The following is a 26,170-nucleotide window of genomic DNA, read 5'->3' on the forward strand; positions in this document are numbered from 1 at the left end:
TTCTCTGTGAAGAAATTATTGTTAATCAGCTGTGACTTCCTACTTTTTCACCAGCACAGGAAGACATGAGTTTCTCTGTTTACTTCATTGTAACTGAGAAAGGAGACACAACTTTGGAGGTCTGAATGTATGACAATGTAAGGTGACAGAAAATGTTCAGTCAAGTATCATAATCCTAAAAAAAATCACTTTTTTTTAACCTTCCTATGACTTGGAAGTGCCAGACAGGGTTAAATGTGCTCCAGTCCTGCTAGCACCTGCTGCCTGCCCAAAATGAGGGACCCAGGGAAGCAGTGACAAGCAGGGATCACCAGGGATGGAAACGAGGATCTTGGATGGGAGTAAGGCAGAGTGGTGGTGTGAGATTTCCATGGCAACAAGGTGTCTGACTATGGGTCATCTGCAACTCCAGTGCAGAAATAGCTCCTTGAGCCTTCTGTAAATAAATAAGTGCCTGGAGCTTGATCCTTCACTAGTATAAGTTCAGACTTGTGTGGTTGCTTTTGATAGATGACTCATACTGTGAACATATAGCTTGTGGAAAAACAAAAAATAACTTACAGTTCCCTGGTGCTTTTTTAATGCTTATAGAAAGTCTGTCTCTTTTTAGTGGAGATTATTTTTTTAAAATATAAACATAGGTTCCTGAAAATATTTATAACATAGCAGTTTGGTTTACGAGATCTGCTGTGTCTGTTATGAAAATCTTCCATATCTTACAGTTCATGAGAGCAAAGGTAGGAGCATACCAAATCCAATGTTTTTGATTAAAAAATTCTGTCCTCTGGAGAACATTCCCAAAGTCAAATCCTATTTTGCATCATGTGTGATGCTTTAAAAAAATCCTGTACTACACTGCTTAGAATTAGAATGAATGTGCTTGAGCTAACTCCTGTGTTTTGAAATAAAGCTAGAAAAATGACTATAAAGTGATGCCGATAGTCAAACCAAGCATAAAGCTATAAGTATCTGATAAAAAATAAAATGTCAGAGGGAAGACAGAAAGGAAAAAAACCTATCTAATTCTCTTCTCTGTGCTAAGACTCAGTGTAGATTTAAACTAACTTGTGACACCATCTTTTCATGGCAAATGTTTTCTAAAGTTCCCAGTGTCATAAATAGTATCCATTAGCATCATCCCTTTGGTTTCCTTAGCAACTGAGACAATCAATTCAATGATAGTTTCATCAGCACAAGCACCAGCTACCAGGGTTATGGACAGAAGTACAAAATGCAGGTAGGCTGGAATCTGTTTGTCTACAGACATGCTTTATTTCTTTCCTTGTCTCTATTTTATGGGTTGAAAGCCTTTAATCACAAATTAAGCACAAATCTCTTCAAACTGTGCTGTGCTTGTGCATCAGTGATGGTTGATGCTGACTCTAAGGGATTCTCAAATCCACTCAGCCCAGCTGCAAGAAGCTTGATATTTTAGCTTCACAGCCTGAAAACCTTCTTCATTTTCATATTTTGGATTGGATGTGAATACATCACTATGTGTTTTTTTAGTATTAATTAGAAACTTGCAACATTAAGGTAATGCTGGGACTTGTTTCAGTGGGTAGAGGAAAAGGGGCCTGATTGCTGCTGCAGCTTTCTTCATTCCTTTCCAGTACAAAGGGGTCAAATGCAGTTTGTGTTTTCTGTCACTCAGATCCACTCTGAAGAAGAAATTCAGTAAGCAAGTAGGAGTTGCAAAAGGCTGGTGTTCATACATTGTTCTGCAGACTCCACTTGTGAAGGAAGATGATATGGCTGGGAGATGTATTCCTTTTAAACATATATTATAGTTATATAATTTTTTTTTTATTTTCTAGAGAAGCTTCTTTAAAGTCCTGCTGAAGCTTCAGTCTGTATGATTCTGTCTGCAGAAAGGTTTTCTTCTCTGAATTCTCATTGTCAGTACCAAATACCAGTAAGGGGGGAAGTAGTGCTATGATAGTGAGTTACTGAAAAGCTCAATACTATTTATAGGAAAAGTATTTTTTCCTTTATTTAATTTCTCTTCATTTCTTCAGAGTCTGACAACTGGATGTATTCTGAAGAAATACCACATGTAAGATGAAAATATGACTGTGTCAACTGCTACTCCTGAAATACAGGCAAAAGTGTTGTTTTGTTACTTTTTTTTTCATTTAGATACTTAAAGTTATTAAAAACACAGTTAATGTCAAGCCCCTTGAAGTAAGTGCAGAAGATCCCTTAGGTTCTTTTGGGGACTTACCAAGCTAACCATGGAACATAAAAATTTATTAAACAATAAATTCACTGCGTGCTTTACTTAGTTCTGATGACTGCTGCTCCTAAACTTCAACAGTTTCTGTATCAGTTCTACCAATCCCTAAGCCCACTGTCATGAGTAAGATTTCTTGCAGGCTTCTGAGTTCAGTGTTGGAAAAAATCAGGTGGACGAGTCAAGCTTGCTCACTGTCATGAGAACTGGGAATAGTGCTCACCCCCTGAAGTAACGGGACACAGTAGGATGACTCACTGGCTTTTTTTGGGATTCTGCTTTCCCCAAACACTTTGTGATTCAGTTCCTATAGTTGCCATGAAGGAGCTGTGACAAGTTCAGACTGATGGCCACAGAGAACTATATTCCAACTTAACTGAGGCCATGGACTTTTTTTTAGAATGTGAGAATGTCTTCATAGTTTCAGTAATGCAGGGGTTGGAAGCTGTTCAACAGTCTTCCAGCACCATTACCTTAGTTCTAGTGGAACTTAAATGTGACACTTGCCTGTTGGGATTCCATTAAGGATGTAAGCTCATTTGATCTGAGGTGGAGGAGGAAAAAGCCATGGCCTCTTAGGCATTTTAGAGTTGTTGCTTGATATCTCATCTAAGTGTGGATATTTGTCATCAGTTTTGGTTCAGCCATGGTATAAGGTAGAAATATTCAGTGTGTGTGCAGGTTTTTTTTTCGCCTCCCTGAGTGTAACAGACCAACTAATTTTCATCTAGCTGGGTGCAGATAGGTCACCTGTCATGACCACTTGTCCCTCTTGTGACTGTGTAAAAATTTTTCTCATACATAGCTTCTTTTTTCTTTCCTCCCCCACTTTTTTTTTTAACCACCTTGATGGTTTTGGCAGAACTCAGAACAACAGATCTTCTTCCTACTGGTCAGCTCTGGGATGAGTGATCACTATCCTGAGCAGCAGCTGCTCAGGGAATTGTGGGTTATGAATTTGATGTTTGTATGTTGAATGAACATGTTAAGTGTAATTGCAAACAAGTTAATAGTGTGAATGCTTGGCTGAAAAATACTGGTATCCCCCGAATTACCATTCCCGGAGTTAGATTTTTGGCTCTTGCAAAATCTCAGGATGCATTTGCAGATCTGAAACTTAAAACTGTTGTTCTTTACTCAATTCACAGTGTTTGCTGGGGAGTGTGGAGAGAATGCAATTTTGACACTAAGTGGACTATGAACACAGCATTTTAGACATGTGGGAACATTTGGAAACTTGTTTGTGGGTAAACTGCCAGGTACGTGAAAGACCCCAAATAATATTTGACTGAGCCACTTTTGAGTGATCTTTCAAAATTCAGGGAAAATGCCAAAACCTAATTAATTATTTTGAGATGAGATGTACTTATGAGCCTTAACCAAAGCATGAAAGCCACCACTGACATTTTGAGTTTCTGAACTGTCCCTCTTCCATGGTGACAGGAAAGTGCAGTTTATTGACAGTTGATGCAACAAGGTAATATTGATGAAAGCAGTCAATATATGTTTTCACTAGATATAGAGATACCATAATGATGGTACAATTCAATGGATGCTCCTAACAAATTGTGAGGTATGAGTTAAAATAGGTCTTGACCTTCAGTGCAATCCATATGCTCAGTTAATGCTTTTTAATTGCAGATGCAAGTAGAGGGTGAAAGTGTGGGCAGCAAAACAGCAAGCGAGTCATTCTCTATTGACCAAATGACATGGGATTGTGTATAACTGTGAAAATAAAGGCTACAGAAAGAACTTTAAACAAAATTAATTGAATAAATTTTTTTTTCATTCTTTTAAAGAAGTGATTTGTGAATCAGCTATTGCAATACTCAGGACTTCTGATAATTAGGATAAGCCACATATTATGGAAGTTCTGCTATGTTTAGATACCCAGTGGCCTGGAAAAGAATTCAAAGGATCCCAGCAGAAATGAAGTTTAAAGGACTTTCAGGGCAGGAGAAAGAGGAAGTTTTCCAGAAATGCTTGTGAAAACAGCCAGGATGATTTCAAATGTGATGGCCCCAAGTCCAAAGCACTTTTGGAAATCAGGAAGAAAAATTTCTGTTGGAGATTTTTTTCAGATTTTCGACTTTCATCATTAATGCTTGAAAATATGTTCTCTGTAGAATCTTTGTATAATATTTAGTTGCTCTGCATTAAAAATATTTATTATATAAAAATTACATACCACATATATGCAATAAACTGGTCATATCAATGGATTTATTTTCCCCTTTTAAGGTGGTTTTCTCTCGAGGAAATAAAGTGTAATAATATTGTACCACATAAATATTACTGAGAATATGTTAGGTGTGCAAGGGCTACAAGAATTGAAAGAATACTTTCAAAGTGAAATCTTTACCCTGCAAATTAATTTGCAAGCATGGTTACGTTTGCTGTAACTAAAATGCTGTGTGAAAACATCGTATTTAAAAATACCCACAACATCAAGAGCTTTCACTGGCATTTCAGAAACAGAGGAATGTTGATGTTAGGTTTCATGTCTTGTTCCACTCCACCAACCTTTGTAAGCTACTTTGTATGGCACTACTTGTGTCAACCACCTCAATATAGATTTGGTATTAAAACAACATCAACCTAAGTGCTTTGAGCAGTCATCCTTATCATGAGAGGATCTGTTAACTATCCCGTGAAATGGACTTGTTGGAAGCAAACAGCCTGGAATAGGGAATGAATTACTTGCCTGCCATCAGCCCTCCTTTGACAGTGTACTCAGATTGAATTCTAGTCTGGCAAAATGTGATAGAAATATACAGCTTGCTCACTCTTCTCTGCAAACAGCTCTGGTGAGGAAGAGCAGAGCAATGATCCTGCAAATGGCTCTTTTCTTGTAAGGTATCTCCCATGTTTATCTATAAAACATGTTTACTAAAAAAGTAAAAAAAGTAGAGTGCATTTAAAAATAACAAAAACAACTTTTTTTTTTTTCCCCTACTAGAAAGCCATTACCTGACAAAAATGGGAGTCATTGCATTCCTACTGTTAAGAGCCTGAAACATGTTCTGCTATCAGGTGAATGAGCTGTGCCCAGGTACCAGCAGACATCTCTTCTTGTTCCTGTGCTCTCCAGGAGTGCCTCTCTTGCAGTAAGACAGTAATTTGCTGGCATGTGTCTGCTTTAAGCCTTCATTGTTTCCTTTCTATTAATCCTGAGCCTGGGTGAAGATTTCCATATACCACCCTGATGTGCTTGGGAAGGAGAATCTTTTCGTCTCTGATGCCTCCCTCATCCCGATGAAACGTGGTATCTGACGCTTTTACAAGCACAGAGAAAACAGAGCCAGGACAGTCCTTTGTTTCAACTTGCCTTGCTGTTAAAATGGGTTTTAAATATCCTGTCAATTAATCTCACTGAAATGACTAGTGAAGGTTCTGCTAGCTCTATCCTTCCAGCTCTGTAGTTAATTCATTTCTGAAATGGAGATAGGTTAGTAGAAGTGGCAGTGGCAAATTGCCTTCCTATCACTGCAACAGAAAAGTTAAAATTGGGTGATGCCCCATATACTGCAAGCTAGGCAGCCTTCTGTTAAAGAGAAACAGGACACTTTAAATTAATATTTTGTCCCTTGAAATCTGCATGCCATATTAAAGGTTGATTTCATTGCTATCTATATACCACCAGCCTGGTCTGGAGTTGATTACTCAGCACCCATTTGACTAGCAGGAACTGAGCAGGGAGACTTTTCTTATATAATATTGGTAAAAAAATATGAAATTGGTGAAGCATTCAGGATGCTGATGCTAATCTAATACTTAGTCATTGCAAAATTCATCTGTTTTGGTTTCAGAGACCCTGGTTTCCTATGATACTGCTGAATTTAGCATTCCACCTAATTCCATTTTCATTCACCTTCAGCCCCCAGTGAAATATCATTACCCACCTACAGGTTCATTTGACAGCATGAAACAGAAAAATGACCCCTTTTCAGAGTAAGTCTTTTAATTTTGGATTTCTAATAACCATAGCACAGTTATGATGTGGTGATGTGGAAGTGCCTGTGGTCTCAGCAAGCCACAGAAGCCATCAGTTTTATGAATTTACCAGAGTGCTAACCTTTCTGCAGGAATTTCCTGCTCCCTTCTTGGAATGGGATTTCAAAGAAGACAGGTACTTATATTCAGAAGCAGCCTGAGAATGAAATATTCCTACTTGGGCTATATCAGGGTTCATTCATGCTTGTGAACATCAGGGACTTGGTTTGCAGAGTAACTTGAATGAAATGAGGCGTTTTCCAACAGAGGTTCCTAACAGTCCTTTCTGAAATAAATGGAGTGGCTGATGGCTCTCAGAGCTGCAGTTGGTGAGATACAGTGTGTTCTAGCTAATGCAATAATGGGGTCTGCCTTTTTTTTCTACCACAAATTATCATCACGCTGAAGTATTTTGTCAAAAAATTCTTAACTAGTATCACAAAGACTGCTTAATCTCCCCACCTTTCTAAAGAAACTGTATTTGTTGTGGCTGTAAAGACTAGCAATTGAACTGGCTGATGAACATAGAAGCTCTTTGGCTAACAGGAGAAACTTTTTTTTTTATAGACCATTCTTCATTAGCTTCTTCCACAACAGAACCTAAGATGCGTCTACATGGAAACTTTCTCTGAGGGTTATATACACTTTTAGAAGAAAGAACTGCTAGACACCTCTCAGTAATTGCCTTTTTTGGTGTTTAATTAATTATCTAACCTCAAGTCAATATCAGAGCCTTTTTCAAGAGTGTTAAACCTTACGTTGCAAGCAGTTGCATAAGTGCACCCTTTGAATGACAAGATCTGTTGCCCTTTGTTTTGTTGCCTGTACATCTGTGGCACCCAAGAGACAAAGGTGTCTCCTGAGGGCTGTCTGACAATACACTGTCACAGGAATGCACAAGCATCACACCCTTATGGTGCATTTCCTCATGTCATTAGGCACAACAACAGAGCATGAAGAATGAAGACACTTCTAATAAGATAAAGTTAGATTTTCTTTTTTTTTGATGAGAGATGTGGGAGATGGTGTGCACTGTTCTATTAACTTCTAGTATATTCTTGATAGGTAGCTTTATATTATTTCTGTAAAACCTAGAAAACTCAGTTCCTAAAGGTGCTGATTCCATTGCACCATGAATCTGAATTGTAGCTGGCTGCCATATAGTTCCTGCATGTGTTACCTCTATTCATGCATTTGGCATCAAGTTTGTAGCCAGGAAAGCAAAACAAGAAAAAATAAAATGTGGTAGGTTGTATAGGAGGTGCCTTAGTGTATGGGGGGGCCAAACCATATCCTGTTGGGCAAAACTGTATTTCAATGTGAATCTCTTTCCCTACCTGGAAGTTGAGGTTAAGAGGACTGATCTCTTTTATGAAGTACATATAAAACGTTGGAGTGAGATTGTGCCTCGCATTAGAAGTGTTTCTATTGCCTTACTTCCCTAAGTATATCAGCTCTGCTGAGGCATAAGCATCAAGGAGTAGATATGATAGATCATTAATTGCAAAATTGAATTTCATTGTTCCAAACTTATTTTTCCATTAGCTCAAGCACCTAGTAAACACCCAAAATGTGTTCTTGAACAAACGAGTTCTTGGAAATTTTCATGTTGCATTCAATGGACTTGTACTTTATTTCAGAAAGGAACAGCAAATTGCATCTCCTGAGGCTAAAAAAAACCCCAAAAAAACCCAAACAAACCAGAAAAAAACTTCTTTAATTGTTTGTTGGTTGGGTTGGTTTTTGCCCCTAAATAATTTTAAGTAAAATTTTTACTTCGTGTCAGAATAGACAGTCTTGATCTCCTATATATTTGTAGGGGTTTTGATTTTTATTTATTTTTGGGTTTCCTGTCTGTTGGGGATTTTTTGGTTTGTTTGTTTTCTTTTTTTAAGCATACAAGAATTGGAGTAAATGATATTTCAACACACAGAAATGGGAATTTTAAATACTAGGTAGTCATAAACAAATAATATGAAAGGAGAGTCCTCCTGTTTCCATCAGAAATCTTGACTGACCTAAGCTCTTGTTTAAGAGATGTTAGAAAAATTAAGTGCACTCATAACATTATGTCTGTGAATTATATCTGTTGAAATCATTTACAGTCTTTTAGCTACAGAAAAATATAATTAGAGTAGCTGAGAGTTAAGAATCTTGTCTTCTAGAGCTGTTAGGGACAAAAAGAGTTCAAATTAAACATATTTATAATAAGACTTTCATCAGTGCTTTTATGAAACCACAGCAAACAATGTGACACAAAATCACAGCCATTTCAGATTGTTTATGCTGGAGCTCTGAGCAAATGCAAACCTGAAATGCCCACGGACATGAAAAAAACCAACAAATTGACCTGAAAGTGTTGCTTCTATGTAACATTTAAATACATTAGATTTAAATTAATTGTCTTGCAAGTGAAGGCATTCAAGTGGATTTTGTAATTGCTCATAGACAGGGTCTATGGTATGGAGACCCCATTCATAAGAGTCTTATTCAAAGGAAGACCAGAAGTTGGGAGAAGAGAGTGACCCTGCCTATGGGAAAGGAAGCTAATTGGAAAGCTACCATGGATATGTATCAGGGCTAATTAGAGGTTAATTAATGTTAAAGTAGATGGATCACTTGTTTTCCTTTTGTACATTGAAGATACACAAATACTGATTTAGGTCTTGTTGCAATGTTAGGGTTTTGGGTAGTGTTGCTGATCTGTTTTTCCATATCAAGTTAAGTCTTATGTTAAGAATAAGTCCACCAATTTTGAAGGAAAGGTTTGATCTACAAGTAATATTTGGAGGATATGTAAATTATGATGCCCTAAATGAGATTTGTTTAGATCTATTCAGTCTTTCTGCATTCCACCAGGCTCTGTTTCAATACAGTATTTTAATATATAGTGGGTAACCTCCCATACCTCTGATAAATCAGGTCCAGTAGATTGCCTCATCTAACCACAGTCTGAACTGAACTTTAATCACTCAGTGCCTGATAAAACTTGACAGTATGTTGGAAAGTTTTTCTTTGAGTTTTCATGTTATTACTTAGTAAAGTGTTCAATTCTCTTTGCTGCTAAGCACTGGTAATAGTAGAAGACTTGAAGTTAAGAAACTACTCCAATTATTTTTGGAGCATTCTGGGTCCATTATAAATAGAGGATATAAGATTGTTAGATTCATTATAGCATAATATCTTTTCCCATCAGAAGCCCTGGAAAATAGGATAGTTCTGGCAGTGCACATCTTGCACTGAGAAACTGTCAGGATATAGAAAAGGATTGTTTGGAAAATGGTACCTAATTTAAAAAAATGTAATATTTTTTCCCCTAGGCACTTGTAATAGTATCTCCAGAAAACAGATTTTTTTCTTAACCATTTTATCTCTCTTTTCTTTCTCTACTTTGGTGTTTTCTGCAAGTGCTGCTTTAGGCAGAGTTCTCAGTCATAAACAAATTGCTGTTTTTAATGTATTTTTGTTTAGGCTTCTAAAAGTGTTTCATTTTTTGTCAAGACCCCACCCCAACTAATCTCCCTATCTCAGAGGGCTTGCATGCTAGATTTTTTTTTTTTTTTTTTTTTTGGGAGGCTGGAGAAGGGGAAGGAATTTCATTAAGCCCTCTCTTTAGATGAATCAGGGAAAAAGAGAAACTTATAATGTTACCCAATAAAATGGGATCTGGATGTTGTAACTCATTTTGAACCATTAATTAGCAGTAATTTGATGAGGATTAGTTGCCATAAACAGACTTTAGCATTCTCTTATTTATGTTTTCTTTAGGTAGTATCTTTTCAAATATATTAGCCAGAACTGACTTCTATTAAATGTACCCAGTTGTCCCTGTCCCAAACGTTTGGCCCAATCCCAATCTATGACCATCATTACACTAACAAAAGCATAAATAATTTTGGTTGCTATCTCAATGGGATAACCAATAAAATATTCTCATGCCCATTTAGTAAATGGCAGCACAAAGATAGTAGCATAAATGTAGTAGCAGCATAAATATAGTGATAACTGTGATGTGTGGGAGACCCTGAATGGGTAGAGGATTCCACTGAAGAGGTATATCTTGGCTTAAATCAGATCTTTACATGTTTGCTTCATGATATCATGACTCTTGGTTTATTTTCTCTATTTTGGATGCCTTAGGTAGAATTAGTTAATTCTTTCTATTTAAATGTGAAATGTTTGTGGGTTTGTTTTTTGTTTTTTGGGGGTTTTTTTGTGTGTGTTGCCTTTTGGTTTGTTGTTTGGTTTTTTGTTTGTTTTTTGTTATTGTGTGTGTGGTCGTTTTGCTTTCATTTTTCTTAGGACAATTTTTTCCTTGGAACATAATCTTCCAAAGATTCTGCCCTTTCCAGCTAGGAGGGTAAAAATGTTATGGGCTGGTGTGCTACTCTTAGTAAGTATTTTTAGTCTTCTGTCATGGAAACAGTTAATTATTCAAAACCAGAATTTCACTGAAGAAATTCAGATAAAATATTTTATTTACTAACCCAGATTTTCATAGCTCCAACTTTTTAGGTGTTAAAGTAAGAAACGGGCAAAAACCAAGAAGCCAGGGTTTGAGAACAAACAATGATAGTGCAAGATCATCCTTGGTACCTTATTTGTATTGTGCTGGGAACACTCTGTTCAGTTATCAGCATCAGGGTGGCTGTTATCTGTCATGAAAGTAAAATTGGTACTGCTGATAGGACACCTCTGTGCTTCAGAGTTATAGACATGCAGAGCTTGGTGCTGAGCATCTACTGGTCTGCTTTTGTGACCTGAGCTAGAAATTCTGCCCCTTGCTCTTCTGGGTCCTATAGAACAACTTGCTCCCAGAGTATCCCTAAAGATGATGCTTTGTGGTGCAGCAGAATTAATCCTGCCTCTAAATGCAATTTAAAAGAAAAAAAAAAAGTGGTTTCTTCTGTTTTTTTGCACCCAACTGGCTGCAGTAAGCCTGCTAAACCAAGGAAAACTTAGATTTGTATGCAGGAGCAGTATCTGCCATTTAGCTTCCAGCCTGTAGAAAGGAGATAATGAGAATCTGTGTTCGGGAGGGAGGATAGGACAGCAAGGCCCCTTTTCATGTCTTATTGCTACTAGACTGTCAAGTAGAGGTAAAATTGCAGCTTGACTTCTTATCTTGGTGCCTTCTCCATCCTCTGTCTCAGCAGCTCTGACACATAGTGCTCCAAGAAGGTCACAAATTGAAAAAGTGGCCTTGCAGCAGGGCTTTGTTGTTTGGGGTTTTTTTATTATTATTTTTGTTATTTTGACAATGTCAATTTTATCCTCATACAATTCTTGCATGAGTTAGGGGTGTGTATCAGAACAGTATGATAAAATGCAGGCTGTGGAACTACATGATGGTTGTCTTCCTGGTAGCAAACTTTGTCAGGGAGAGTTGCAATACACATGTGGATATGTCGTGGTTTAGGAATGGTATTGCCTAATTTAGTGTTCCCACTGAAACCATTCCAAATTACACACCACTCGCTCACTCCCTGCTTCCTCTCCCTCCTCTCTCTGGAGAGGAGAATTGCAGGCACAAAAGGTAAAAATCACAAATTGCTGTAAGAACAATGTACTGGAAGCAGCAATGAGATAATAAAACAAACAGGATCAGCGACAATATTAATGACCAAAGTGTACAAAATGCAAATGCTCACCACGATATCATGCAGAGCACGACAATTCCTGACTGTTCCTGTGTTCTCTCCCAAGTGGTGTTGAAAACCACTGGTTCTTGGCCATGCACCCTCCTGGCTACTGCAATGGTTCTGGCTGGAACCAGGACAGGATATTATTTTTCTGCAAATAGGTACATAAACTTGCCTGATGTACTAGGTTGTCTGAAACTGTCATATCTAGTGTCACTTAAGACCAGGATTACACTAGAAAAGGTTGGCTGGTAGACTTCTATTCACAGAATCATAGAATATTCTGAAGGGACCCATAAGGATCATTAAGTCCAACTCTTACATGAATGGCCCATATGGAGATCAAACCTGTGATCCTGGTGTTATTAGCACTATGCTCTGACCAACTGAGCTGATCTCAGGGTCAGCTTTCTCCTTTCCAGCCCAAACTGTTATGTGATTCTATGATTCTGTAATGCAGCTTGGAGTCAGGAAACTCTTGGCTTCTCTCTGCTCTTAACCAGAGCCTTAATGTCTTAAAGATATCTGATTTCCACTATTCCCTGGTGGTGATAGCTCAGACAGCTTTCTCAGATATGCTCTGCAGTGGAGTTGCTGAGCAGTGACCCCCACAGCTCAGCAATGACCACCCCCTCACTTTGGGGAGATGGAGAAGCTGACTTAGTTTATTTTATGGTCCAACCAGTAAAAATCTTTTGGTATGTGCAGTATGAGGGTAAAGTCCCCCCTCCATGTGAATACAGAGCTATGGAATTTATGCTCATATTCAGGGAAGGGAACTTGCTACAATGCCAAGATCTGTAATTGTTCTGTATCCCTGAGAGTATCCCAGGAGCAATGCTATTGACTTTATGGTCCTGGCCTGGGAGCTGGCCTTTCTTTTTGGAACAGCTGTTTGTTTCCCTCACCTCCATGACAGCTGTAGGTGTGACTAGAACTGTGTGAACTAGAGAAGGAAAAGGAGGAAATGTCTAAAGAGGAGAGTGAAAAGTTCAACCCCTCTTCCCAACTTCTCCTCAGATTTTCTTTGAATTGTTTTTTTTTTTCTCATTGTCTTCAGTCATAATGGAAAAAAGGCTGCAGTTGCAGGAAGAACTGGGGATTTCTAGGCATTTTATACCAGCTGAGCTCATGATGCTGTTTTAATAGCCTATTGGAGATGACTCAGCCAGCTCAGACTGTGTAAAATCATCAATTATTTATTTCTAAGTTTCGTGCATTGCTGGTCTATGGAGATCATTAATGTCTGGATAAAAAATTACTGGAGAGAGGTGGTGCCTTGCTCTCTTGCAACATCACTAAAATTTTCATGTGAAGGCTGTAAACAAGGATGCTTCTCTAGAGCAATTGCAATCTGAGCATTTAAGGGACTGTTCCTGATTTAGTATCCTATGTTCTTTCTCTCTGCTTACCTAGCCAAACAGCAATGCTTGCTGTCGCAGTTGAAAAGACCTAAATTCATCCACATGTAAATTTTTGTGCTGCATATTACGGTGGCTTGGTTTCCTTAATAGTTCTTGCCTGCTGTTGCACAAAATCATGTTACTCAGCTATGACTCACTGGGCATCTGTTCACGTGTCATTTTGCTATTAGAACTTAATTGAGATAAAATAGGGCATTCTCTCTTCTATCCTCTGGTCTAGGCACTGTTGTGATTTTCACTTTTTAAGAGTTGTTTTTTTCCCCCCCTCTCTTTTGGTAGAGATTTTTCAGTTGCAGCTGTGATGTGTTTGTGTAGAGGTTTGTAAAGGTGTTACACTTTTATTTAGCTAACTGATGCAGTCACAGAAACCAGTACTCTGGTTTTTGGGTGCAGTGAGTCCTTCTACAGCATCCACAAAACCCACGATGTTGATGTTAGTAGATGCAGAGTCTTCTTTCACTAAGAAAATTCATTCACGCCTAGATCCTCTAAAGTGAAATCTATATATGTAGGAAGTATATGTAACACCTGTCCTTGTGTTCTTATCTGCAGCTCTTTTCCTATGTACTTCCACTTTTAACAGAGCAACTCGTGTGTAAATACAGGTAGAAATTTGATTTTACTCTAATTAAATGGGGAGCAATCTACTTAGTGATACCCAGTCTGTGTCAGATCTTGGCATTACAGCTAGGTCTTCAGAAACATCATCTGCACTTCTTCACAGAACTGTTTTTAACATTATTTCTTGCACTCCTACCAAAGATTTTAGTTTGTCAATAAAACTTTTATTGTAGCAGGCAAAATACAACAGTACCCAAAAATTATTCTAATGGTTTCAGGATGGTACAGAATCTACATCTATGCTTCAATAATATCACCATATGGAGCAAAAGGCAAATAAATAATAAAAAATATCCTAAATTGGGGATCTGGCTTATTTTTTACTATATCCAAGATGAGTAGTAGATAACTCAGCCATCAGGATGTATTTTATTAATTTTGACACTGTATTTGGGACTAAATTCAGTTCCCATTATGTAGCATTAAAATGATACTTTGCATATGCTGCTTGTGGGTGTTTGTAAAAAAGAAGCTATCTAGAGGATTTTATAGTACCCTGAGACTGAGATATGTCTAAATAGGGATACGTGGCTGATGGATTTGAAATATGAAGGTATTTGAGCTGTTAACAGGTAATGCTAATGCCTGGAGTGATTTCTCAGGTACTCTTAGTCTGCTCCTAAAGGGAGAAGGCTCTGTGCTCTCCAGCAACTTTATAGCTTCAGTCAGGCTTTGCCAGGGATGCATGTTAGTATTGTCTTAGGTTGGTGAATATTATAAGGGATTTCAACCTCACCTCTGAATTTTGACATTGGGAGTTTGACTTTCCGCATTTGATCTTGGATACTGTGAGGCTTTTTCACATAAATCTCATGGCTCACCACCCCCTTTTCCTTCCCTCCTTAACTTACACTACTGAACCTAAAAGCAATTCATATTTGGCAGGAGCTGAAAGACAGTGATAAAAAACTGATGATCTTAAAATGAATGGAGTGACTTGTGAAAGTTAGAACAACAATGTCAGAGCAAGAGGAGGTATTTACTTTCTGTGTGTGTGCTTTTTTCCCAAGCCTCCACAGTGAAAAAAGCTCATCAAAATGTGCATAACCAATCACTTCCAATGAATCATCAAATGCCATGAAATGTCATAGTAAAAAATTATTCTTCGGCCACTTGCTGAAAACACTGTGCCTACTGATTTCCACGGGTAGGCATGTGGCAGGACAGAAACATGATGTGGAACTGCAGAAAATGGAATCCCACCTTGTATGAGTTCTGCTTCCCCTCACTTATATCTTCCAAGGCATTACTGTCTACCATTTCTTCACGCCTTACAGAAACCTCCCTGTCATTACTTGCCATAATGCTCCCAATGTCACATTTAAAATCAAGGTAATTTCAGCAGAATGTACCATGTATTTGATTTCAAAGTCTCTCCGTTTAAGTCACATTTTGCTTGATTATAAATAAGACTTTGCCTATTATTTAGTTCATTATTTCCTTTTATCTTATTAGTAAAACAAAACCTTAACCCTAAATGTAACCTAACCAGAAGGTCAAGGATCAGGAACATCGAGGAAGAATACAGAGGGGACAAAATGTGATGATGGTTTGTTGGTCCAGCACGTGCAAAATTGATTTTCATGTGGCTTTGCTGCTGGAATTCCTTGTCTTGTTCTCTTTGTCCTTTTGTGCTGGCCCTCAGAGATCTGTGTACTTGTACAGTGGCAGGTTTGCTGTGATCTCCAATGCTGTCAAGCTTTCTGGCAGTGCTGTGTATTTAAAAAATTGAGTTTTCCATAAGGTCTGTAGTGTGGCAAAAGAACAGGGCTATGAAGGGAGAATGGAAACCATGAGAGTGGAAAGCAGCAGAGTAACATTTTTCATTTTCATCATCTTTCACAGCTGCTTCATACTGAGAGCAAATAAGAGTACCAATGACGGTATTTCTAGCTAATCCAAGTGTGGCAGCTGCTTTGGGGGAAATCTGCATCACAGTTGTTCTTCTGCAAGTTTTCCCACCTCAGATGATCAGTAAACAAGTGATACAGAGGGAGGTGCCTTGTACCTTTTTAAATCTGACACCCTTACAAATGTAAAGCAACACCTGTGTGTTCAAAGAAAGCATACACAACCCCCAAAAGTTTCTGAAATCTATATAGTCTATAAATGCCCAAGTGAAATGGCTTTGCCTTCAGTGCCCAAACCTCCCTGTATCTGTGCCCTCTCTGAGCATCAGTGCCTGACCCTGCTGCCTGAGGCAGATGCTGCCAGAGGAGCTGACTGGGCAGCCTGGAGCCTGGTGGAGAGCAGCTGCATTTTATCTTCTCTGCATTGCCTCTTGCTTCAGCTGCTGCAGCATTTCAAAAGGGCAGGCTTAATGAGCTGTAAGCGGGGGGAGGGGGGAAGTGATATTCAGACAAATCTTGATAATAGGCTTTGATTAATTCAAGAGCTGAAGGTAGCTGAAAAACCTTTCTATTTTTTTTTCTTAAATCCAGGGTATTACCTTATTGCTTTACATTGCCTTTAATAGCACAGTGTATGTAAACACCTTTCTGTAGTGCACAAAGGAAAATGATTAACAAAGATTACATCTTTTCACCTGAAACATGTATTAGGCTTTCATGAAAACTTGGTTTTCCTTCACTCAGAGTGGGTATAAAAACAAACAAGCAAAACCCCTGGCATAAACCAGGCAATTTCCCGTTATAATCAGTTTGGGAGTTGGGTGCTTTCCTGAGTTTACAAGCTCAAAGGGAATTCAATTGTTCCAAGTACTTTTTTCCATGCAATGTTAAAAAGTACATTAACCACCCTTACTAGTTCCAGTGGGAAATGAACTGTTACCTTTCATTTTCTCTTTCCTGTTCCATTCTCCATTATTATTTCTTGCTTATTTCTTTGAAGTGGTGAGGAGCACTTTTCCCACCTCTCAGTAAGCCAAATCAATAGAGGAATGGGAAAAAATTGAACCCACCTTTCCCTGTGAAATTATGCTCTTTTTTTTTACCCTGGGATGACTTCTTTTCAAACTTGATCAGACACAGAAGTGCTTTTACTCCTCTTGTACTGTGTGAGTGGACTCAAATATTTTTGAACTTATGTGTCCAAGCCTTGCTTATGGGGGCAATGTTTTTAGTGATTTTTTGTTTAGGGGTGGCTGGATATCTGTTTGTTTCTCTTGGGTGGTGGGCAGTGCCCTTCTATTTCCAGTAGTAATAGTACAGCAGAAGATGCCTCCTGCAATCTGAATGTCACCACAGTGGCCTTAATTTGTTTACCTCTTGCTCAGTTTTCCCCCCTTCATTTCTGCTGGCTTTATTTGACTTAACCACCTGGTCTTTTTAGTGCTGCTTCAGATCAGCAGCTTTGTACAATTTGAGTGAGCCTTCCATTTTTGTTCTTTAGAATATTTAATGTTATGTAGATTAAAAAGAAAGCTGCAAAGATCTATCTTAAGATAAGCTGTGGAGCCATGTGATGTCAGTTTGCATATGCTGGCCAATTGGCAAGCTGCTGATTTTTGTCTCTGAGCAGTTGTTGCCTTCTAAGCAATTATTGCCAATATAAATGCTGACCCTTGCTGCTCTCATTCTGCATGACCATGTATAATTCTTTTGCTTTGAGAGCTCTGCTAGAGAGGGGTAGGGATATGTGAACATAGAAATTGTGTTAAAGACTCAGATTATGCTATTTCTGAAAAAGCTTGATGCTTTAGTGGAATTAAATGTAGCCAATTATGAGACAGAGTGATCTGAATTTTTTCTGAATTTTTTTCAGAGGTTCACTCATGCCCTTTATAACGAGCATTTCTATATTTTTTCCCTGCTACTGAATGCAGTTTTGTGTATTCTTATTAGGATTAAATAGTTATATAGCCTACCTGAAATCTTCCAACCCTTGATTTCATTTATATATTTTGTAACCATTTTAATAGACAAATTGCACAACTTTCCACCTTGAAAATAATTAGAGATATACAATTGTTCTTTATGTTTGCTTGAATCCTGTAATGCCATTTTTTGGTACTGTATCATGTCTGTTTTCTATCAATATTTAGAAAGCCATTTTTTTTCTCCTTTATATATTTGTGGAGCGTGTGGTTTTTTTAGTGTTGAACTCTCTACTCTGAAGAGAATTTATGTAGAAACATCTTCAATTGTAAGGGATAAACAATGTGTTTCTAGCCAATTGCAAGGCTAGGCACAAGATGTTGCATTTTCCTTCAGTCAGTAGCTTAATGTGTGCCCTGGCAATGTCACAATCTGTCTATACCCAAATAACACGAGCATCTTTGATCTGTACTTACATTCAGTCCTTTGGGAGGAGAGCTTTAAAGCAGGTATTTTGGTTAAATGAAAAAGTCAGTGCGTTATAGGAGTCCTGTGGAAGGATAATTTGACTTTTGAATTTGAAGGAAAAATTAGTACACCAAAAAAAGTGGGTCCAAAATCGACACCTCTGGGATTGAATCCCAACAAATAATGCTGAATTAATGTATTTGAGTCTGCAAACTGACTTGGGCAGTCCACTCTTCAGCTGGTGGCAATGCTGTATGGAAAATTGTAAGCCTCTCTTCAAACTGCTGTAAAAATTTGTGCCTGAAGATTCCCTGAGAGTTTAGCTGAGCTACACTGGCTGTTTACAGAGCTCATAATAAGGGTAGAATTGTTGAACAGAGTATGCATGGCAGAGATTGTGTCAACATGCAGCTGAAAAAACAGGAGGTGGGGAGAGGGAGGGATGCATCCCTCAGTTCTAATTTTCTCCTCAGATTTGCAGTTACCTTTACTCTAGGGATATTCTTTGTTTCATAATAAAGTAGAATGCCAGAATTAAATGCAATGTGGATTTTTTAAAATTGACTGTAACAGTCCATAACTAGTGTCTTCGGGTGGAATACTTTCAGGTCCAGTGAGACACTGTATACCCTGTTTTGCATAGTTAAAAGAAAACAGCAAATTTCACTGAGAGTGCCTGTCAAGTTTCCTATCCATACTTATATAAATATCAGAAACCACTACAACTTCCTCTACCAAGTATTTCAGAGCATTAATTAACTCAGGTTATGGTTTTCAAATAAATATTTACAGAAAAATCGTGGTATGGCTTTATGTTATGCTGCTGAAGGGTAGTGTGGTTGTCTGGTTTCTGTACTGGTGCCATCTGGTGACTAAAAGTTATTATGGAGCCTCCCCTCCTGCAGCTGGAAGGGTACAGGATGGGTTTGGCCAAAGATTGAATATGAGAATCAGGAGAAACTCCTCAAGAAGCTGCCTTGGATCTTTGCATGGGGGTTATTGTCCACTTATGGTAAAAGCAGTGCTGAGACTGACACTTCAGAGAGGCTGTGAATTAATTTTAATGCTTGAATGATTAGCTGAACTGCTGCAGTTCATAATTTGTCAGAGCTGAATAAGCTGGCTTCAAGGTAATTTGGGCTGAGGCAGCAATACAGTTTTGGAATCAGTGGTCATCACCTTGAATTTCAGCTTTTTGCTGTCAGGCACCAGGTTTAAAGAATGGACTCCCTGCTACAAATCAACATATTTGCAGTATGTTTTTGCCATAGGAGACAATTCTTTAAGCCCTTTCAGACTTATTCCTTCACTCATCAGTTATTAATGTCCTTTTAATCAATAGCACATAGATGTGTTTTCCTCACTAGCTCTTAACTAATTTTAGGGTTTCTAAGAAAAACTGGAATTTGAAGAAGAGTTCTTTCCAGAACATGGTCCAGGAATAGTTTGAAATAGTTTTAAAACAGGAGGTAAACAAAATCTCCAGTTTCCCATCGTCTATGCTAAAATGCTGTCTTTTATTGTTTTCCCCAAAGTACTTGTTGCAGAAAATAGTGCTCTGTCATCACATTGCAGTGATGGCTTGGCCAGTATGCCCAGTAATGGAACCTGTGACTCCTCAGTCTTGTTCTCCCTGTCTTTTCCTGCATTTTCCTGTATAAAGGCCAGGGGAGAAGACAACAAGGTACCTGGTGAAGTACAAGTCTAGCAGGACATGAAGAACATTATACAGTGAGAGTGGAAACTCTTCATTTCCAGAGGTGGAATTTCATGCCAAACTCTTTGTCACAATCTCCTCAACAAACAGCTCTGGTGGTCAGTTCTCACACTCTTAAAACCCAAAATTTCCCCTTCAAAGGTGCAAAGAGAAGTTGCCCTTGGACTAATTTTACCTGTTTTGGGTCTGGGGTTGAAACTGTGCAAAGAACCAAACCAGCCTGTTCTCACAGCATAACTGAAACCCTGCAGGCTTTGCTGGACAAATGAGAGACTGAGGTTTATTCCAACTGCTTTGTTAATCCCTTCTTATTGTCTTCAGGGAAAATAAATAATTTTGACAGCTCCAGGAAAATAAAATATATATGTGGAAAAGACAGATAGATAGATAGATAGATAGATAGGAGTGTATGTGATAAAATACTGATAACAAGTACCTGCTATATTACTAAGAAACTTAACAATATATTTTAAGAAGTGACGATCTCTATTAAAATTTTAAATATCTCTCCATTAAAATGTTGAGAATAACAATTTCTTCCTGAAAAAAATTTGTGAGTTTATAGGTGTGTACTGTGCAAATCCATACATAACTATGTGCATGTATGGACACACACAGACTCCTAGAGAAGGCCCAGAGTTTCTCAGAAGACAGCCTGGCCTCAGTTGTCAAGTGAGATGCTCAGTGCTTTTTGTAAAATGTTTCTGCAAATCCCTCAAGCTGAAGAGTCTTGGCCTGCAAGCACTCAAAATCCCTGTGCATCTGTGGAAATTCATGGCCATGTATCTGTAGGGTCTGTGGCTGAAGAGAAATTTTGAAAACCATATATAGAATCTTGTTTGAGTAGTTATGTGTTGCTTCAGCAATATGGAACCAAAATGGAGCCTGGAAAAGGTGTTAAGTGAAGAGGATACTCCCTTGTGTGCTGAGTTCAAAATTAGAAATGCTCATTTCCAAATCTAGTTTGACTGTAGCCTGGGATAATGCTATGACTGCACTAGGTTTCCTGACCTTTAAAATACTTTTAAAATTATTTTAAAATTCAAAAGAGGTTTTTATTAGTTTTGTATAATGTTTTTAATAAATCTTAGCAAACCAATGAGAATACCACATATCCAAGGGTAACAGTTTCTTAGTTACAAAAGTTCTCTTCAGAAGTATGTCATCTTCCATAAACAGGGCTTACTGGATTTAATCAAAAAGCATGATTTAAAAAATGCATTTAAGTGTACTGCTTAAGGCATTACAGTGGGACTTTTTATTGTAAGCTGTATATCTCAGCTTAGTCTGATCTTAGTTTCTTTGTCCTTCTGCCTTATTTGGATTTAGGAGAGAGAGACAGAGTTATCAGGGGTTGAATTTTGGGGGTTATTAACTGTTGTGTTAGCTATACGTGGCATTTGTTTTTCAAGCATAGCTCAGTTCATCTTCATAGAGGCAAAGAAGATATAAAAGTGTGGGGAAGAAAAGCTGTTGTTCCCGTAGAGGCAGCCACTCCTGAGGAAGCATTAATCACCCTTACTATCTCCCAGTGGTGGCAAAAGCCATTGCTCCAGCTCTTCATTCAGTCCTGATGGGCAGAAACAGTTCTGGGCCTTGTTCTTTTTCACCCTTCTGCTTCTTCCCTCAGACAATGGCCCAGGGAGAAGAGTAAGTTGCTTCCAGGGTAGAGGAGTTATTGTGAAGGCATATCTGTGCAGAAGCACAGTCCTTAAGATAAAGTCAGCTACAGCTAAATAAGGGAATGAAGCGAAGAGGGAAGAAAAATGGATGTATAGCCTTACTGTGATGCCTTGAGACCTCCTTCACACCCCACACCCTGAGCATTTAGACCATGGAGACTCAAAATTCACAAGATTATTTAAATGCAAGTCGTTAGGCAGAGGCTGTCAGAATTCAGGGTTTTGTGTATCTGTTCCCTTCAAAAAGCATAAGAATTTTTGGAGTGATGGCCAGAATTGAAGGCAAAGGATGACACTGTAACATTTTTGATTCAGCTGTGAGATGCACTTGCACTTGCCAGACAAGGATCAGTGGAAATGCTACTGAAGTCCATAGCTGCTCCCTTTCTTAGCTTTTGCCTTTGGACCATGGTGTTCCTGAGCATAACCACCTGTTTGTACAAACAACAAATCTCCAAGATAGAGTGTGAAAATGGTCATGAGTGACACTTCCTCGTGTATTTTGGAAGAGGAGTGGGCAAAATCTTCCACTTGCTTTTATCCAGACTGAGCCCTATTAGTGGAGGACAAGCAAGCAAACAAATTTTTAAGAAGGCAGCTTCCTCACCATGGTTAACTTTTTAAAATGTCTTTGTCAAGCTGACAAATACTTATGACTATCATAAGTATGAGTGTGAAGGAGTGATTCATTAGGCTCCAACATCTTGTGGGTCAGACTAGATGAGTTGTATTTTCAAAACATTTTCTTATAGCTGCCTTTTTTTTTCTTATACAGGCCTATCTAAGAGTTGAAAACTCAGACATTGAATCAAAGGATGGTTTGAGTTGGAAGGGACCTTAAAGATCATCTAGAAGGTTTAATGTATTTATTTATTTCTAGTTTAGTGCTTGATGATGTCTTCATTCAGACAGGCTTGAACTTTACTTGTGTATTGTACATGTGAATGGAGTTGCTGAAAATGACAGTCAGGAGCAAGAGAGTGTGCTGCCACTATGAACTTTTCTTAGCTTGCAGACCTAACAGCAGGGAAAATTCTTTACTCAGAGTTTGCCCAGTGGTTTGTAACTTATTTTATATATCCCTTATATGAAGTAGGGACTATGGTGTTGAAAGCCTTGTGTGACTATTTCACTTGAATGAGCTATATCCCTCATGTTTCCAAAGGTTCTTTGGGAGGAGAGGAAGGTGCTTGGCTATGCAATCATACAGCTGTAGACTCAATATCCATATTTTAACCCAGCAAACTAGGAGGTAGAATGTAATTTCAAATCATATGTGGGTAGGATATTGCATACTGGAATGACCTTTCTTCTGAGAGTCATCTTACAAATAAAACGATTTTCCTCTTGCACAAATGAAGAACTGTCTTTTATACAGAGCTTCCTTTTGCTGTGGATCACCTTGTTCCCATGTGCAACTGCCTAAAAATAGATAAAACACAGAACTCTACATAAAAAATGAGTTGCTTGTGAAAGGAAATGGACTGATGATTTACAGAAAGATGTACCTGATTACTGGTAATTATGCATAAGGTGCTTTCCTTTCTTTTTTCCTTTTCCCCCCTACAACCCCTTCCCACTGCAGGATTTACAGTCATTCTAATATTGTGTCTTCTTCCTGACCATGGATGAATGCAAAGGATGCCCTTTCCCTTGTGCATCTCTCATTCACTACATTCAGCTGCCTGCTTTTATTAGGCTGTGTTTGCTATGGCAATGTGGGACGCAGCCTGTGTCTGTCAGATGAATTTCCTTCACGGTTCCCTGAGGAACCATCAGGTCACAGTGAGCATCTGTAACACTGCCATCCCTGCCGTGCTGACTCACCCCCACTGCTTATCAGTGCAGAGCTTCAATGACAATCAAAGGGGCATGGGGAGCTTTTGCTATTTTTAAATATTTGCATTGTAAGTGAAATGTATGAATAAATCAATATTTATACAAAAAGAATGAGAGCAAGAGTTTTAACCCCAGTATTGTATGTATGTCCCGTTCTGGATTTATTCTTCCTTTTACCAGTGCATAGCCAAATAATAACAAGAGGAGAAGGTCCAACAGAAAAGAACGAAAGACAGGCACTTTCTGCCTGGCTCTGGGCAGATGTGGAGAACAGTTTTCTATGGTAGAAATACTGAAATTTAATCCTGTTGTCTTTATCTTGCGGGCCAAGGGGTTTGAATTTCCTTATTTGGTAAAAGTCTTCATGCCAATGCTTACTGGTGTTTCTCCTCTGTGTTACTAGGTGTAGGACTGCCTCTCATACCTGATAGGATATTTTGACCCAAAAACTCCTTTAAATCCAGGAGAATACAGGACACTTTTGTTTTTGGCTGAAACCTTCAGTGGGTTTCAGCAAAATGTGTAACTGGATAGAATCCTCCAGCCTTTCTGGATGGATAACTAGATCTGTAAGCCTACAGACAAATTCTGCCTTCTCATAAAAGAACAAGTTTCAGCTTAAATTCAGAAATATGTTGTTTGAAAGGGCTGGTTTTTAATCAGTTTAAAAAGTACGGTTTTTGATGATTAACTCTTAGATCTACTTCAGAACAATTTCAAAAGAGGCAGAATGTGGGCAGGTACCAATTACCTGTCACAATTAGTGTGCATCTTATTGTACATATTTAAGAAATTAATGACAGTAGGTGATTAGGACTGTCTCATTACTACTAATTAATATGATAAGTCTTCAGTAGGCCATTGGCAAAATAAGAATACCAATTAAATGTGATGTCAATAATTATTAATTATAGGAGAACAGATATACTTGAAGTCCAGTAACAATAATGGGAAGCTATGCTTTCTTTCAGAGACATTTCAGTGCATCTACTACTTGAAAAGCACTGCTTTGCTGCACGATAACTTTCTCATCATCCTTCTTGCATTTCCACCCTTTTAAATATGTTACCAATAGGCTGGAATAGCACATATGGAGAGTTTATGTGCCTAAGTGTCTAGTTGATGTAGACTCAAGGTAATGTTTCTCAGTGTATCTTCAGTTATGATCTCATCTTCTTAGTATTTATCTCTTCTTTCTCTAGAGTAACAGCTATTCAGGGTGGAAGGAACAGATAGTTTTTCATGTGGACTTCTGATAGAGTATACCTATAGATTATATCAATAGACCAAATATGACAAAATTATTGCAGAAATATTAAAAATCAGAATAAGAACAAGGATGCTAGGAAAAAAAAAATCTGCCTGATCTGCCTGATGTCTACTGTTGGTTCCAGTTTGCACTCGCTTAACCAAACCTGATGGTTTGACTCTCCTTGACATGATGTCAAGCATTCCTACAGAAGAGAAGTGTCACAGGTAAAGCCTCCAGTGTTTGCTGCAGCACTGCCCCTCAGCTAGGGCATGAAGCCTGGGGGAGCTCCAAAGGAAGGACACAGCCCTCCAGGGCTGGGGACAGAGATGCCCAGGGCCTCTTGCTGAAGTTAGGGCAGAAAGAGATGCTGTTCCTGCCTGCACAAGTGCACTGTGCACTGATAGAAGACCTGTGTCACTACACTGAGGTCAGCCTGGAGGAGGTCAGCTAATGTGCACCATCGGGGAAGAAGAACAAAGCAATTGAGAGGATCTTCAGAGACCCTGCAGAGATGAGAGCCTGAAACCCCAAGTGCACAGAGGAGAGGCAGCCAGAAGCTGGCTGGTTTGATGGAGAAGACAGGAAGCTTAGTCCTTGTTTTTGCACCAGGAGAGCAGCTGGTTCTCCAACCACAGGTCTGCAAGTGCAGGGTGGCTCCCATGTCCTGCTGGCTAATGGGGGGCAGAAAGTCACATCTCAGTAAGTACTGAAAGCACCTGAGACTGAGCCAAGCAGAGAGGCAAGCACTGCCAGTAGATTGAGAGAAGTGATTACTGCCTCTATCAGCTTTTGTTAGGCAAAACCTAGAGTCCTATTTTCCTGCTCACCTCAAATATAAGAAAGATATTGATGAACTGGAGCAGGTTTAGCAGGTGGCCCTTAAGATGCTGGAGCACTTGTACTGTGTAACCTGTTAAAGAGAGGACTTAATGAGAACCTCGTAGCAGCCTGTCAATACTTCCAAGGAGCTTATCAAGAGGATGGACATGGGGTCTTCTGTAGTGAGTCATAGAAGCACAATAAAAAAGGATGTAAACTGACTGGAGACCTCCTGATGTCTCTTCTGATATTTATTTCCACAAGATTTGTTTTCTGTGATGATAATGAACTTCCCCTCACCACAATGACCCATCCTTGATGTACTGTGAGCTTTTAACTGAGCCTTGTGCTGATGTACAGTGAGCAATGGTGGCTTTGACAGTGTACAGATAACTGCTGGCTTAGGACAAAGGAGGAAAAATGTTGAGGCAAGAAACAGAAGGGTCAAATGTGATGTTACAAGGAAAGAGCCATCAAAGTGTTCAGGATTCTGGAGTTAGGAATGAAGTGGAGAAGTTGAAAGCCATCCAACAAGGGAAGTGTTCACAAAATTCTCTGGGTTGGAAGGGATTCACAAGGATCATCGAACTCTGAAGTGAATGGCCCGATATAGGGATTGAGCCCTCAACCTTGGCTTTTACTAGCACCATGCTTTAACCAACTGAGCTAATCCAAATGTTTCCTTTTGGGGAATAAATATTGCC

At 38.7% G+C, this 26,170-nt stretch overlaps 1 long non-coding RNA gene across 3 annotated transcripts in view; it reads left to right on the plus strand.

Annotated features, from left to right (window-relative positions):
• The first annotated feature begins 1,150 nt into the window (after positions 1 to 1,150).
• The window catches only part of LOC148225265 (uncharacterized), a 192,845-nt gene continuing 167,825 nt past the window's right edge, over positions 1,151 to 26,170 (plus strand). For all 3 annotated transcript variants that reach the window (XR_015805046.1, XR_015805049.1, XR_015805048.1), the window contains exons 1-4: positions 1,151 to 1,237; positions 2,019 to 2,056; positions 3,382 to 3,492; positions 5,193 to 5,266. This is a non-coding gene — a long non-coding RNA (uncharacterized LOC148225265). The remainder of the gene's footprint in view (positions 1,238 to 2,018; positions 2,057 to 3,381; positions 3,493 to 5,192; positions 5,267 to 26,170) is intronic.

The sequence above is a fragment of the Sturnus vulgaris genome, chromosome 1 (assembly GCF_052056855.1).
Source record: "Sturnus vulgaris isolate bStuVul1 chromosome 1, bStuVul1.hap1, whole genome shotgun sequence".
NCBI lineage: Eukaryota > Metazoa > Chordata > Aves > Passeriformes > Sturnidae > Sturnus > Sturnus vulgaris.